General features: G+C 39.1%; 1 long non-coding RNA gene across 1 annotated transcript; it reads left to right on the top strand.

The window, feature by feature from the left end:
- Nucleotides 1–584: 584 nt before the first annotated feature.
- LOC111244726 (uncharacterized) lies at nt 585–6,725 on the top strand. Its single transcript, XR_002671035.2, has 3 exons — nt 585–1,206; nt 3,783–4,003; nt 6,593–6,725. It is a non-coding gene; the product is annotated as an uncharacterized LOC111244726 (long non-coding RNA).
- The last annotated feature ends 6,415 nt before the right edge of the window (nt 6,726–13,140 follow it).

Genomic DNA, 13,140 nt, shown 5'->3' with positions numbered 1-13,140 from the left:
TAAAATGTGAACCTGGATTTTTTCAGGAAGGCCCTTTGTAAACAATATTATCGTGCTTGTGAGCTACAAGCTGCTTTCAAAGATGAGCTTAAAGGCATAAAACACAAGTTAGAGCATATCGTTTTAATTTTTTGCGCGCCAATTTGGCAAGGCCACTTGATTTGAACTATGCTTTAGTTCCTTGAGAACCCAGTATATTGGGTTATGCAAAATAAATGTAGAACGTCGATGAAAATCGTGATTTTTTTCAATTCAGCGGCAGTTATTAATGTCATTTTTCACAGCCGCTAGTTTAGAAAATATTGTTTAGGATGTGCCACGTTCCTATTCGGCCCAGTTGAACTTTTCTTGCCACATCCATTGACCTGAGCTGAGCCTGCTATAAGGTTTATGGTGACGTAACGTATGGTCGACAACCAAGGCCCGCGTAAAATCCGTTGAAGGAACCACAACAGGGCGACATACAGCATTTAAGTGAAGCTGCTGATGTTTAAGTCTTATAATCTGCTTTGGTATTAGTAAGTATTGTAGATAAATTAGACATGGTTATATATATATAACGACTAGGCTATTGAGGTCCGAGCCGTTAGCCGGCATATTACCAGTTTTTACTCAATGACCTAGTTCTTTATTATTCTATGAAGGCTACAAAGCTACGCGCAACCAAATACATAGAGAACAACGAAATCCCTAGACCTCGAGATCGGCTGAACCCCTGGAAGTCCTGCTCGATTACAAATGATGGAGGACAAGACCGTTCAAATTGGCGACACAGACAGACCACCTCCGATGCAAACGTTAACACCATTGCTGAAGTCGTGTCGTAGTTTACATGGTCCCCAGCAGATTTAGCCTGAAGCACTAGTGTTTACGGAAAGATAGTTGCCTAAAAAGGGAGGCCAGACGAATGTTGCCGAGAGTGGTTTTTCGTCGTCAGCGAGTCGTCAGATATGGGCCGTAAAGACCCAATACAAGAAAGGCGTCGGGACCGCTAAGCCGCCGGGACGGTCATTACAAAGGGCACAGCCGCACAGGGGGACACGAGAATGATGCTTATAACGATACCCTAGTGTAACATCCGAGAATAGTGAATAGCTGTTGGGTTGGTCAAGATTAAAGGCACAAGTTGCCAACCGAATGCGAAGCGTTGTACGACGTACTGGCATACATAGCGCCAACGTAGTAGACTACGACAGGACCTGAAGGGTGAGTCAGATTAGCCTTTCGAATTTATCGTATTTAGACTTGCTATAGCAAGCCTGGCCTACTGTGCTTCATTTTTAAACAAGACGCTTGGCAAAAAATTCCTATATGCTAAAAAGAAAGAGCTTATGCGTTGGAAAGCACATAGTTTAATTGGCATGAAACTTGAGCGATTATCATAAACGTTGGAGATATTCTAAATATTATATCTTTAAATCGATGCCTACCCAAACGATTATAGAAATATGCGCCGCACCGAAATAGGCCTATATGACTTCGGGAGTCTTTTCATCGTTAGCCCAACGTTGCCCCGCAAGAGCAGATCTGTTAGGCAATATATTAACGAACGTAAGTCAGTTCTGTATCAATCGTGGCCATAACAAGTGACAGTTGAGCACATAAGCTTGCCGTGAATAACTGAGAACTTAACTGTCAAGAAATTACTCAACTGTCTACCATAATACAAGTTGCATGATACGAACTATTCAACAATTTATAACTTAATAATATAATCACCAAGCTAAATTTCTCCAGATTAAAAAATTAATTCCAGACTTAAGCGGTTAGTGAAAAATAATGATAGTAAACTTGTTTTGAGTAAATTTTTTTTGTTGCCCAAGATACCTTGGGGTCAATGTAAAAACTGGGTTTTATTACGTTCTTTTGCAGGACATAAAGTAATCAAAAATGAATAGATATTCTAACATAAATTAAATAACACACTTAATCCGACAACCATCTGAAACAACCAAAGCTAATTTGGCTGTGCCCTGAAAACCACTTGATATAAACATTACTACAAGTAATTCCTCTAAGTAAATTTGACCGCATTTTTAAAGTTTTGCTATGGCGCATTGTACTGTTTATGGGATAACGTGGCGCTAGTCTGAAAGAAGACAGTTTGTCCATAATACAAGCTTATACAAGTATGTGTTATTACATTGCTTAGTGTTCTGTCATTATTTGTTATAATGTTGGTTGTATGTTGCATGTGAAGACTCATCTTTCCACACAAATCTCTCCTTTCAAATCGCTGAAGCCGCTCTTTGTTATCTTGCGTAAATAATATATAAAACTAGCTCTTTTTTCAACACACATCTATACAAAAACATTCATGCTAAGCCATGTTGAGTAATATCTTTCCTCAGCTTAGTAATCAATAATATACAACTTTTTTACTATATATATTACTACAACTTTTTTGTTTTTGTTCTTCTTCTGGCGTGACGCACAGCTTTTCGTTTTTTTCAAAAATATTGCTTTTTTTTTTTAAAGCTTAACTCTTTTTTATAACCTAAGTAGAATACGTATAGACCAAAGAAGCAGCTTTCTATTGGTGTGCAGCGTTTAATTATCAAGATACAACAGGTTAGGGGACCTAAGCATCAAAAAAAACAGCGGGAGCGAATTGGCCAATATAATAAAACGCATTTAAAAATTAATTCAGTCGATTTGGACCAAACTTAATGAACGACTCGAGACCAATCTATTTGCAGCACTAATTTTGCTACCTTGATTCTATGGATCATAGGTTCGTCAGTCAGCAAAATTGAAAAAAAAAAGTCCTTTTCGCTAAATTTAAAAAATTCATATTGTTTTGGAAAATTATTACACTTTCCCAATGTTTCTATAAAGACGTATTGGCTGGTGTTTCTCAATTATCATTAACAAGATTTGCTTATAAAACGAGACTTCTCTCGTTTTCATTGTGACAGGGGAAGTATATATTTCGAGACAGTTAGCAGAAGTACGTATCATATTTTGACTCATATTTTGACGTTTTATACAGACACGATAATTTCGAAGACGATATAGGTTTTATAGCAGAGTAATTATATAGTGACGTATTCCGGTATATATTATTGTATTTACTATTCTTCAGTGAAACGTTTCAACGGATCAAGCAGAGTGCATATGTTTGGTGCAATTTCCAAGCAAAAAGCATGCATGAGTGAAAAATCTATGAAGAAATTAAAAGAAGAGTGATATGGCTTACTTTATTAAGCGAGTGACCTGTATTGAAGGGTGGAGCGCGGTTAGGAGGAAGATCCTTCCTGACTAGTTAATATGTTGTCAAGCTCAGCTTGAACAACCCCGATTTGATTGACGAAGAGCATGCCCGAACAAACCGGTGGAAGCCGAGATCTGGCCCATAGTCCAATTGTTGCTCTAAAATACTACTTATAGCTTTTATCCAAAGGGACCAGGCAGGCAATGAACTCTAGCTACGATCGACGTGGATCCCCAAAATGTCTCGAGCCGACATGGTTATTACATGCTTTACATATTGCACTTTGTTAGTTGACAATTTCATTCAACAAAGAATTTGGCCCTTCTTTTCTCTTCGAAGGCCTACATTAGATTAAGATAGTAATACTAACTAAAGTAGTACTAGGAAGACATAGCATTAACCTAAGGGTCAATACTTTCCTCTGCCAGGGGCGCCCCTAATCAGGGGCTATTACACTGAATACGAATGCTATATTCTTATTCAATGTAATAGCATCCAGATACGGCACTGAGTACTCAAGACAACAAAAGGCCGATCCGAGGTATCTAATTGCTACACCTTGTTGCAGGTGCCTGCTTGAAGCAGATGCAACGGTCATCCGTAAGGTTGGTTTACAGAACCATATACCTTAGGAACCCTAGATTCGACAGAACGAAGGAAATGATCCCTACTAACCGCACTGGATGCGTTCCTAAATCCAATTTCACAAGCATTGTTGGCTCGGATCTGATGGCGTCAGATGACCATGGCCGTATGTGGCCGCAGTGTTGGAACCTGCATATTTCACTGGTGAGCGGTTTGCCTTTGGAGTAGGGATGGTCGATTGTTATTGTATATATTGCCGAATCGGTTAGATAGCAGGTTCGGAAGGAGCAACAAGGAGGTTTTTGCGAGTAAAGGATGGCGCAACATTCACATGTAGCGGATACTGTACAAGCATTGCCACAGGCACTCTATCTAATCCCAATTGCCAAATCGCCCGGACAACGCATCACATGAAATTTCGTGTGCAGTGTTATATACTCAATAACCTATAAGAAGTACAAGACCTGAAGAAGAGCTTCGTAGTATGCCCCTGTAATGATAATACCCTACTTTAACCTAATCCTTATTGTCAGAAATACAGGACGTGAACCATTCCCATCCCTGTAAGCTTTATACGTAATCCTGTTTTCATGTTATGTCATCTCTGATAATAATAAATTGAAAGCTATAGCTGCTGAGTATACATTCAGTTGGACACTTCGTCCTTCGTAACTACGCGTAATGACATCGACCATGGCACAAACAGCTAACCCCGGAAAATATGTATATACTAAATCTGCAACATATTGGTTAAAAGCTAGCGTGAATTAGAGAATCATTGGACGATACTTCGATTGATTTATATTGTTTCCTTTTCGATGGTACAAAGGTAGCACAGGGTAAAATTATCAGGAACCAGGTAGCTGTCCAGTTATTCTCAGAGTACAATAAGGAGATGTCGATCGGTTTTTTTGTTTTAGAACCCAATTCCTCCTGAAATAACCTGCGATAACCTAGCATTCGTTTATTCCTTTCAAGCAATACATGTTTATTGCTTCAGTAATTCAAATTTTGAATAAGGAAACAACTATTCTTCCACGTTCAGCATGAGTTATACTGATTTTTGGACATGGCGAAATAAACGTAACTGAATATCTCATGGAATACTCTACATGGATACTTATTTTACTTCATTCACATCAAAACGCATAAGCCAAAATGATTGTTAGACACGTGTGCCTGAACTACAATAGCAGTAGGTATCAAATCGAAGCGAAGGTCTAATCTAAACAAAGGCGTTCTGTTATCGGAAGCAACAGTGGGAGCTATAAGTGAGCATTCAAAAAGAAGTATTAATCTTCTATCGCTAGCCACTAATGGTAGGGTGGGTTAATGTCTCTAGTCAGGCTACGCCAAGAATTACTCCATTTGTATTTGTACAATGAACGTATAAGACGCCAAAAAAAGCGCCTTTTCAAGATACGAGGGTTCAACTGAACCGTCGTACCTTGATCTTTGTCCTTGAAACAAGCCAGGAAGAAAGGTGGGTATAGCATCCATATTTGCGTATTTTTCAATCCTTGCGATATAGGAAAACCACTGTATGTCTGGACAAACTACTATTCAAAATGGCCTTCAAGCAAATACACAGCATATAGATTTTGTTTATTTGTCAGATTGAATTTTATAATTGACATCCCTTACGTGGATGTAATGCTAACTAATGCAAAACGCTGATAGAGAAAACTTTTAAGCTTCAACATATATCAGGTCTGCGCAAGGAAATCAATCGTCCGAGAAGTAGTTTAGCTCTACCTTGCGATTCGGCTATAAACAGAGCAGCAATGCATCCCGAGTCTCTTTGCTCAGAAAGCATAGCCTTAGCAACCTTCAATGGTAATGCTGTTAGTTGCAAGGATGATTTAATGGTTTCATTATAGTCGAGAGGGAAATAAAAATGGACTCCCTATACGTTAATAGGTTTACGCTGTTGTTTACGGTCACGGTTTTTTAAGGCTTTAAAAAACATCGCGATAAATTTTTGATCAGTTCTGATGATAAATCACTTAAAATATGAATATTCGGCAAATTAATCTCTATCGATTCATATGCAAAAATCTATCCTGAGAATTTATGCTATAGGTATCGTGCACTCCGTATCACGCAGTGGCGAGTATGATTAATCAGACGATCAATAATAATTTTCTTAAGGTAGTGAAAAGTAAAGCTTAATAAGACCTATACTCACAGAGAACTAAACCAGCCTAAAGCTAAAATGCTGATAGCCTGCTGACTGCAGCAATTATCTTTTTAATTACTGAGATCCCTTAGCGTTGTTCTTTGGGATCAGTTTAGTGGAACTCTAACCTAGTCGCCCTTGCTGCTCCTTTAGGAGCTCTAGGGACTTCAGCTAGCTTTTTCCATATTTTCGCTCTGCTGCAGTCTGTCCTTCGCACTTCGCACATTTCAAAATGCATCCCAGACAATAGACTCCCGTCACGATATTCAGCCTTGCGTGAGAAACTGCTTCTTGGGGTTGATCAGTCTTAGTGAAAGGTGGTCTACAGTGTAGGCCTCAATAGACGTTACCTATTATTTTCGACTATTGTCAAAATACAACAGGTAATTGATTACAGGGTTTCCAAGAGTCTAAGCCGTCGAATCTACCACCAGACGGTGAAATTAATGAATAGAAGTTAGGACAGCTAGAACGTTTACTGTAATTGTAACTCAATACAGGATTTGGGGTTGTTTTATTTGACTGTCAGTGAAATTATTTGATACGATGCTCAACGCGGTTTCAAACCTTCAACCAGTAACCACTTGAATATTGTTTAATATACTCTTCCCCAGGTATTATATTTAGCATGAATGCCTACCGAGGAAAGTGAAGTAATAATGAAAGAAATTCACGCTGCAAAATTAAAAGCAACCACCTCGCCGTCAAGATCGTTAAGCCACTTCATCAGAAAGGCCTTGATAGCTTTTAAATAGGATAAACGCAAGCCCTGAAAATATTAGACGGATTAGTTAAGGTTGTCTATCATAGACATATACTAAATCAATAGGGTGTTTCAATAGGTTAGCGAGGTATCATACAAACCCTGCTCAAATAAACATCGATTTGTCATTATGTAAGATTTGCAACAACATCGATTATCCTTGGTTAACCTAAATCTCGTTGCCGCTGTTCTGCATAGTAGCAACTCATTGCCGAAACATCGACATTGCTAACAATACAAAAGGACCCGCGCTACCTTGAACGATAAATTTTTTTTGCCATTTTTCAGAGAGAGATTTCTTATTATGAAATTTATACATAAAAAAAATTAAATAAGAAATATATTTAATAGGAGATCGTAATTATTTATACATCTCAATTATAACTATATAAAGTATATATAGTCGTATCTGTTCAGGTTTAGTTAAACGTTTGTCAGCGACGAGCACCACTTTTCCGCAACGAGCTACTATTACCAGTTAAATCAATATGAATTTCGCTAGCGAACAGTTTTCGTAGAGCTTTTCTAGAAAGCTCTGTAAAAAGCTGCCTATGTCAAAACACATCGAGTTCTCGGTACTACGGTACATTTCTACTACAATTTATAATTTTTCGTCAACTGAGGGTAACAAAAGCGTCTTACGTTATAAGGCCTTAGACGTAATTCAAGCTATGTCTGACAGGCTCTTTTTTACGACCAATGATATTGGCGAGAATTCAGGACGATGAATTTCTTCGCTATTGAAGGATTACACGTTGAACGCTAAGACAGCGATTGGTGTAGCCATTCCGCACAAATCACCAGATCACTTCGGCTAGCGGAACTATTAACGTATCGAGGCGACGGAACTTCGCTAAAGTCAAACCGTGGAATGAATGGCTTTGTTTGAACTAGCTGGTGGGTCTTATCCGTCGTCGTGAAGCCCTCGGACAGTTAATCTCACCTTAAGTCTATTCGACACTCCCACGGTGGAGCTCATATATATTCGCTTGGATGCATGAGGCTGCGATAGAGGCAACGCTATTTAATCCTTCTGCCCGCGTATAACCGTTGGTCAGCTCCTCTGAGAAGACTTCTGTGACTCGTCTAGCTACATGTCTTTCGATGGCAACAGTTTGGCAAAAGAAAACCTCCCATCGACTCGGTAGTCGAAGTAACTGCTCAGACACAATAGTTACTATTGATAGCTTCGAGTACGCCATCTACTGGGAAGCCTAGAGCTCGGCAACAAGGTAAGGGATGCTCGAAATCAAAGCTGTATGCAGATACATACCCTTGTACACGGATAGATTATATTATCATGGGTTAGGGCTGTTAAATAATATTCTGAATAGGCTGTGTGCAGAACCTTCAATGTAACATCCAATGATGACTTTCCATTACGTAGGAATAGCTTTCAGCCATGCCTATATAGGACACAAATAGTCTGTCTGACTTTTTGCACTGCGTTACGGTCCTAGGTATCAATGTTTGTTCTAAGGCCATCCGGATATAACAAGCTTTGTGACAAATTGCTTATCATTTGCGTGCTCTTTGCCTCATTATTTAAAATCTGTTATAGTGAGACATGTAGAGCCAACCAACGTACGTTTCATGCTATGGCTATTTCAGGCTCATCTCATGCCAAGCTAGGTAATAAAGGGAAACTCGCACATCGCAAATCTACAAGATCATAAACTGGTTTTTTTACTCTCGACAATTTCAACACTATATCGTGACTTGGGACTAATGACACGTGTGCTACATTTCAAGAGACACATGAGGGCCATCTGTAGCAAGTTGAACTTCGGACTCCCTTTGTTTCATTGTACTATAGTCTCCTGTATTCTTTCGCCAAGCAATATTAAGCATTTCAAACTGCTATGAACATTTGGTGCTTACTAAGTATAAGTACAGCTGTATATGGAGCGTAAAACTATCTGGCTATTGATAACCTGTTTCGTTCTTGTCCACCAAACTGGACAATTGCGTGTTGAGTCGTTGTTTCAGCATTCGAATATTAAGGAATTAGTGGCTTGTTTAAGGTAAAGTAGACCGATCTCACCTGTTGGACGCCTATAGGGGGTGCATGCCGTACTAGACCGCATCCTCCGAGCACCTCTGATAGCCTAACGAGCGAAGATTTGGCAGAGGAGGTCGCGGCCTTCATCTCAGGCGCCGTTCTCTACGAGCGTATAGTTAGTTTTGAATAATTAAATTCGCTGAAGCAATCATTGAATTGCATAAAAAGCTACGATGAGCTATAATGCACCTGTTACAATGATAGCAATTAGTACACGATCATTTACAATAAATTATATAAAATATTGTTTAAGCGAAATAGAAGAACCGAGTAAGCAGCTGTGTGTGAAGAAATGACATTAGTAGATTCAGTGTTATCTATGAGGCTTTTTCTTCTCTTTTCGAGCGCTGTACAACTGGAAAAATGATCTGTTCAATTCAATATACCATAACATGTCGTCTTGTACAATATGGCATAGTAGAAGGATATTGGTTGTACGATGACAAGGAATAACGGGCATGAATGAGGTTGAATAGGGACGATTTCCATTAGAACTTTGACACGGTCGAGCGAATCTTCAACCGGGATATCTCGTTCTCTCCAATTTGCACCATTCCGGAAATTGTTATTTAACTCTAAGCAGTCAATGGCGGTTCTATTCCGGTGAACTCGTATCATAAGGTAACTTGCTTTGATAACTTTATTACATTAATGGCCGGCAGTATTGTGCGAACGAGGAGGCGGGATAGTGTAATGATATTTGCTTTATATATATATATATATAAGATTCTTCGAGCCAAAAGCGTAGAGCCACGACCTCGTGCGAATCCGACGGCCGGCAAACGATGTCCTGGCAAACAATCATACGGACACCAGGTTACGTTACACTTTGTATCACTCGCGTCCCACGCAAAACAGTGTTTCTATTCCCTCTAGAGTGCTAATGAAATGCGTCGGCAGCACGCTATGATGATACACTAGGGATCATGAAATAAATTTCCTAACGACTAACTATAAATAGATTGTGATTCTTTGTCCGGGAGTCACTATAGTGAAACACGTGTTTCAATTAAATGGCACAATCTGTCTTGTCTCGTGCCCGCGTTCGTCTCCGATCTCAAATGTAAAATGTGTATGTGCTATAATCAATAAAATAATGTACAATTTACGTTTATACGAGCACTAGTGCTTTAATTGAATTGGTAGTTTCCATTTGTCGAGCAGGCAATCGAAATAGCTACTTTGAACATGTCCTACTCATTACAACCACGTTGATTAAAGCCATCTATATCGTGTATGTTTAATACAATTACAGGTCCCGAATATATCAGTAGCTCGTAATAAGAAAATTTTTCCATTTAATTTCTGCGGCTGAACGTTTTTTACGTTATATGTATACACACACACACAAATGCATGCATGCATGCACACCTGTATATTGTTTTATAAAATGATCAGCTCGACGGCTATCTTCTCGGTAAGTAAGTTCGTTTTTTTCGATACCTTGAAGGACTAGCGCGACGAGAAATGAAAAAAAGAAAGCTACTGAAGACGTATTGACAATCGAAATTCTATGTGTCTGGGCCTGCAACAAAAGCTCAACTGAAGAACCAACGTAATTCATATGCCAATAGCAGAATTGGCTGACAGCAGCTTTTGCTCAGGATCGAAAATGACTCGGTGCTCACTCAGATGACTATAGATTTGTGCATGGGGATGGAAGTGGTTGGTGGCTTTTGAATCTGACGTTCCCTCATAGCAGTCGCTTTGACATATGGCTCACAACCTCCGAGCTAGCTGAACGCCGTTTCCTTGACATCCCGAACGCACCGCGACGCTATTGGAAACAGATTCAGCGAGTCGGCCTACTTAGACGCGCCACTGAATTTTGCATGCGTCCAAATTCGTTGTTGAAATTCTCATTGCTAGAAACTGTGCCGAGGTGGTAAGTGTCTTTTGTAAACGTTCTGTGTAGAAAAGCATTTTCTTACAGTGGTTCACTTGTTTTTTATCTTTCGCATCTTTTAAAACGACAATAAATCGCTCACTTTTATATTTATTGCCGATTATTTTAGCGATACGTACCGTTCGAAGAATAGTTAATGGACAATTACCGCTACGAATCTTAAGATAGCTGTTATTTCAGTTAATAATACGAATATAATACTATATTTAATTAACTTAGCGGTCATGCTATTTGCCACTGGAAGAAACACTATTAGGATTTAAAACGTTTGATGAGTTGCTTCAATTTAAAAGCAGGCCTGTTCATTATTTACCCCTTAAACCGAGTCTTGTACGTTTGTGCCATAAAGGCCGTGGATTCAATGGATGTTGCGCATTAAAGATCGTCTGCATGAATGAAACGTCTGCATTTACTCAGTTAAGATAGGTAACTTGAAGTTAATACTAGTTTAATATTCCGTTAAAATTTCGTACAATTTTACAGCGAGGAAGCATGCATATAGCGATTATGCATGCAGTACAGCAGAGGCTTCATTACGTGCTTTTCAGTAACGTGTACGTCGTTAACTATTAAAAAAAATAGGGTTCAGCGATACACCTAACGACCATATATAATTCTATTGTTAGATTTTTTGCGCATCTTTCCCTGCCTATCGACGTCGAAAAAGTACTTTCGTTCTATTGTAGGGCTGAAAGAACTTCACATACTCTCGACAGTATTTGGTCTCTGAACGTACCGGTCGTAAACGTGCTACGTGCGTTGTCTAACACGTGATTGGACTTACGCACCACATGCCCAGTACTATGCGTGTATGTGCATAGATCCATGGAACGTAACGTAAACGTTGGCAAAGTTCATGGATTAACCGCTGCACCTAGTAGACCTTAGTAACAACCTAAACATAGTCTGAAAACAATGCTTACTTGTTGTAAAAAGTACACCCCCTTATAGATCTTGTCACAATATTATCGCTATTACAAAAGACCTCTAAGGAAATTTGGCAAAAAGAATCACATCAGGGAGCTAGGAAGAAATCTCGTTCTAACTATCTCAGCGCCATGACCGACAACTTTTTCATGACAACCTATATTTGGCCTTACCACCAGAACGCAGGCATGAGGTAAAAATAACGTATACTGGACAGTACTCGGCAAATCATGGTAGTAGCAATAATGAAATGTAGAGAATAAATAAATCATTTTAGTACTTGTACGATATGTGTTGACCAAGGGTGACAGATATCGTAAAAAAAAAAAAAAAAAACACTTGATTTTTATTATTTACCTGCAAGGAACAAATAGCTACGTGAGTATTTTATTCGTATGTACTGAAGATGTTCTACGCATATTTTTGCGTGGAATAAGTATTGCCTTATATTCTTCTTTTTACTGAGAGACAATATAGGTTTACGTTGTTGGCTATCTTAGTAGATAACATTTCATTATGTCCAGCAAAAATACGGTCCCGAATCGTAGTCAGCTTATGCGGTGCTCATCGTAGCTTTTACGGATTAGAGATAGTATCTCCAATGAACACACTAAGCATATCGCCGTCACTGTCGTTTTTGATTTCGAGGGAAAGCAATCCTCAGGCTTTTGACATGATGCCATGCCTTCAAATCCTGAACCTGAAATTCACATGTCCTCATGCTTAATGGCAAACAGTGCTATTTCTGCAGCACCGCGAGGACAAGCGTACTTCGCGATGTGGGTCAGTTGTCTGATACGCCCTGGACGAATGCAAGAGTGACGACAATGTATATATATATTTTTTTTATATCAGTGGGTCTAAAGTGGGAGGAACTAAGGGCTGAGCTCACTAAACTTATTCGACTGAACGTCCAGTTTCCCTGATAGTGTATTATTACTCTTATGATTACTGACGTTATTTCTACATTAGATTATATGAAAGATATTGTTTTGATTGAATATGACGCGACAGATTTTCTTTAGCCTATAACGAATAGGTATAATAGACCAGTCGGCTATAGCGGCTTGCAGGATTCGAGCTGTTTACCGTCTAATTTAATACGTACGTACGAAAGACATATTGAGTAATTTAACTGTAGGTAAGTAATATTAAGTGAAGCAAAAATCTTGTCTAGTCTGCCCTGATGATCGATGGTGATTCTTGGAGGGAGCTTGATGAGAAAACGGAGTACCCACAGTGACGTCCAACGACGTTATTTATGATGCTTTTAGAAAGCGTAGTTGGCAGCCATACTGTCTTTCTTTAGCTTTTTTTTTACGTTGTAGTTACAAGGGTATACTGACTTTTATAGGTGGGCTTAGTCATTTGTCTTTCTAATAATGGGACCACGCCAAGACGTAGAAACTCCTGGATTCAGTTAAGTCGATTGGTAGGTCTTTACCACAGCATTGATCGCTCGTGTAGCAAAGCCTTTATCGTCATGATTCACTTCTAGTCACAG

Source organism: Varroa destructor, unplaced genomic scaffold (assembly GCF_002443255.2).
Source record: "Varroa destructor unplaced genomic scaffold, Vdes_3.0 BEIS01000002.1, whole genome shotgun sequence".
NCBI lineage: Eukaryota > Metazoa > Arthropoda > Arachnida > Mesostigmata > Varroidae > Varroa > Varroa destructor.
This window is presented reverse-complemented; position numbering and strand designations above follow the sequence as displayed.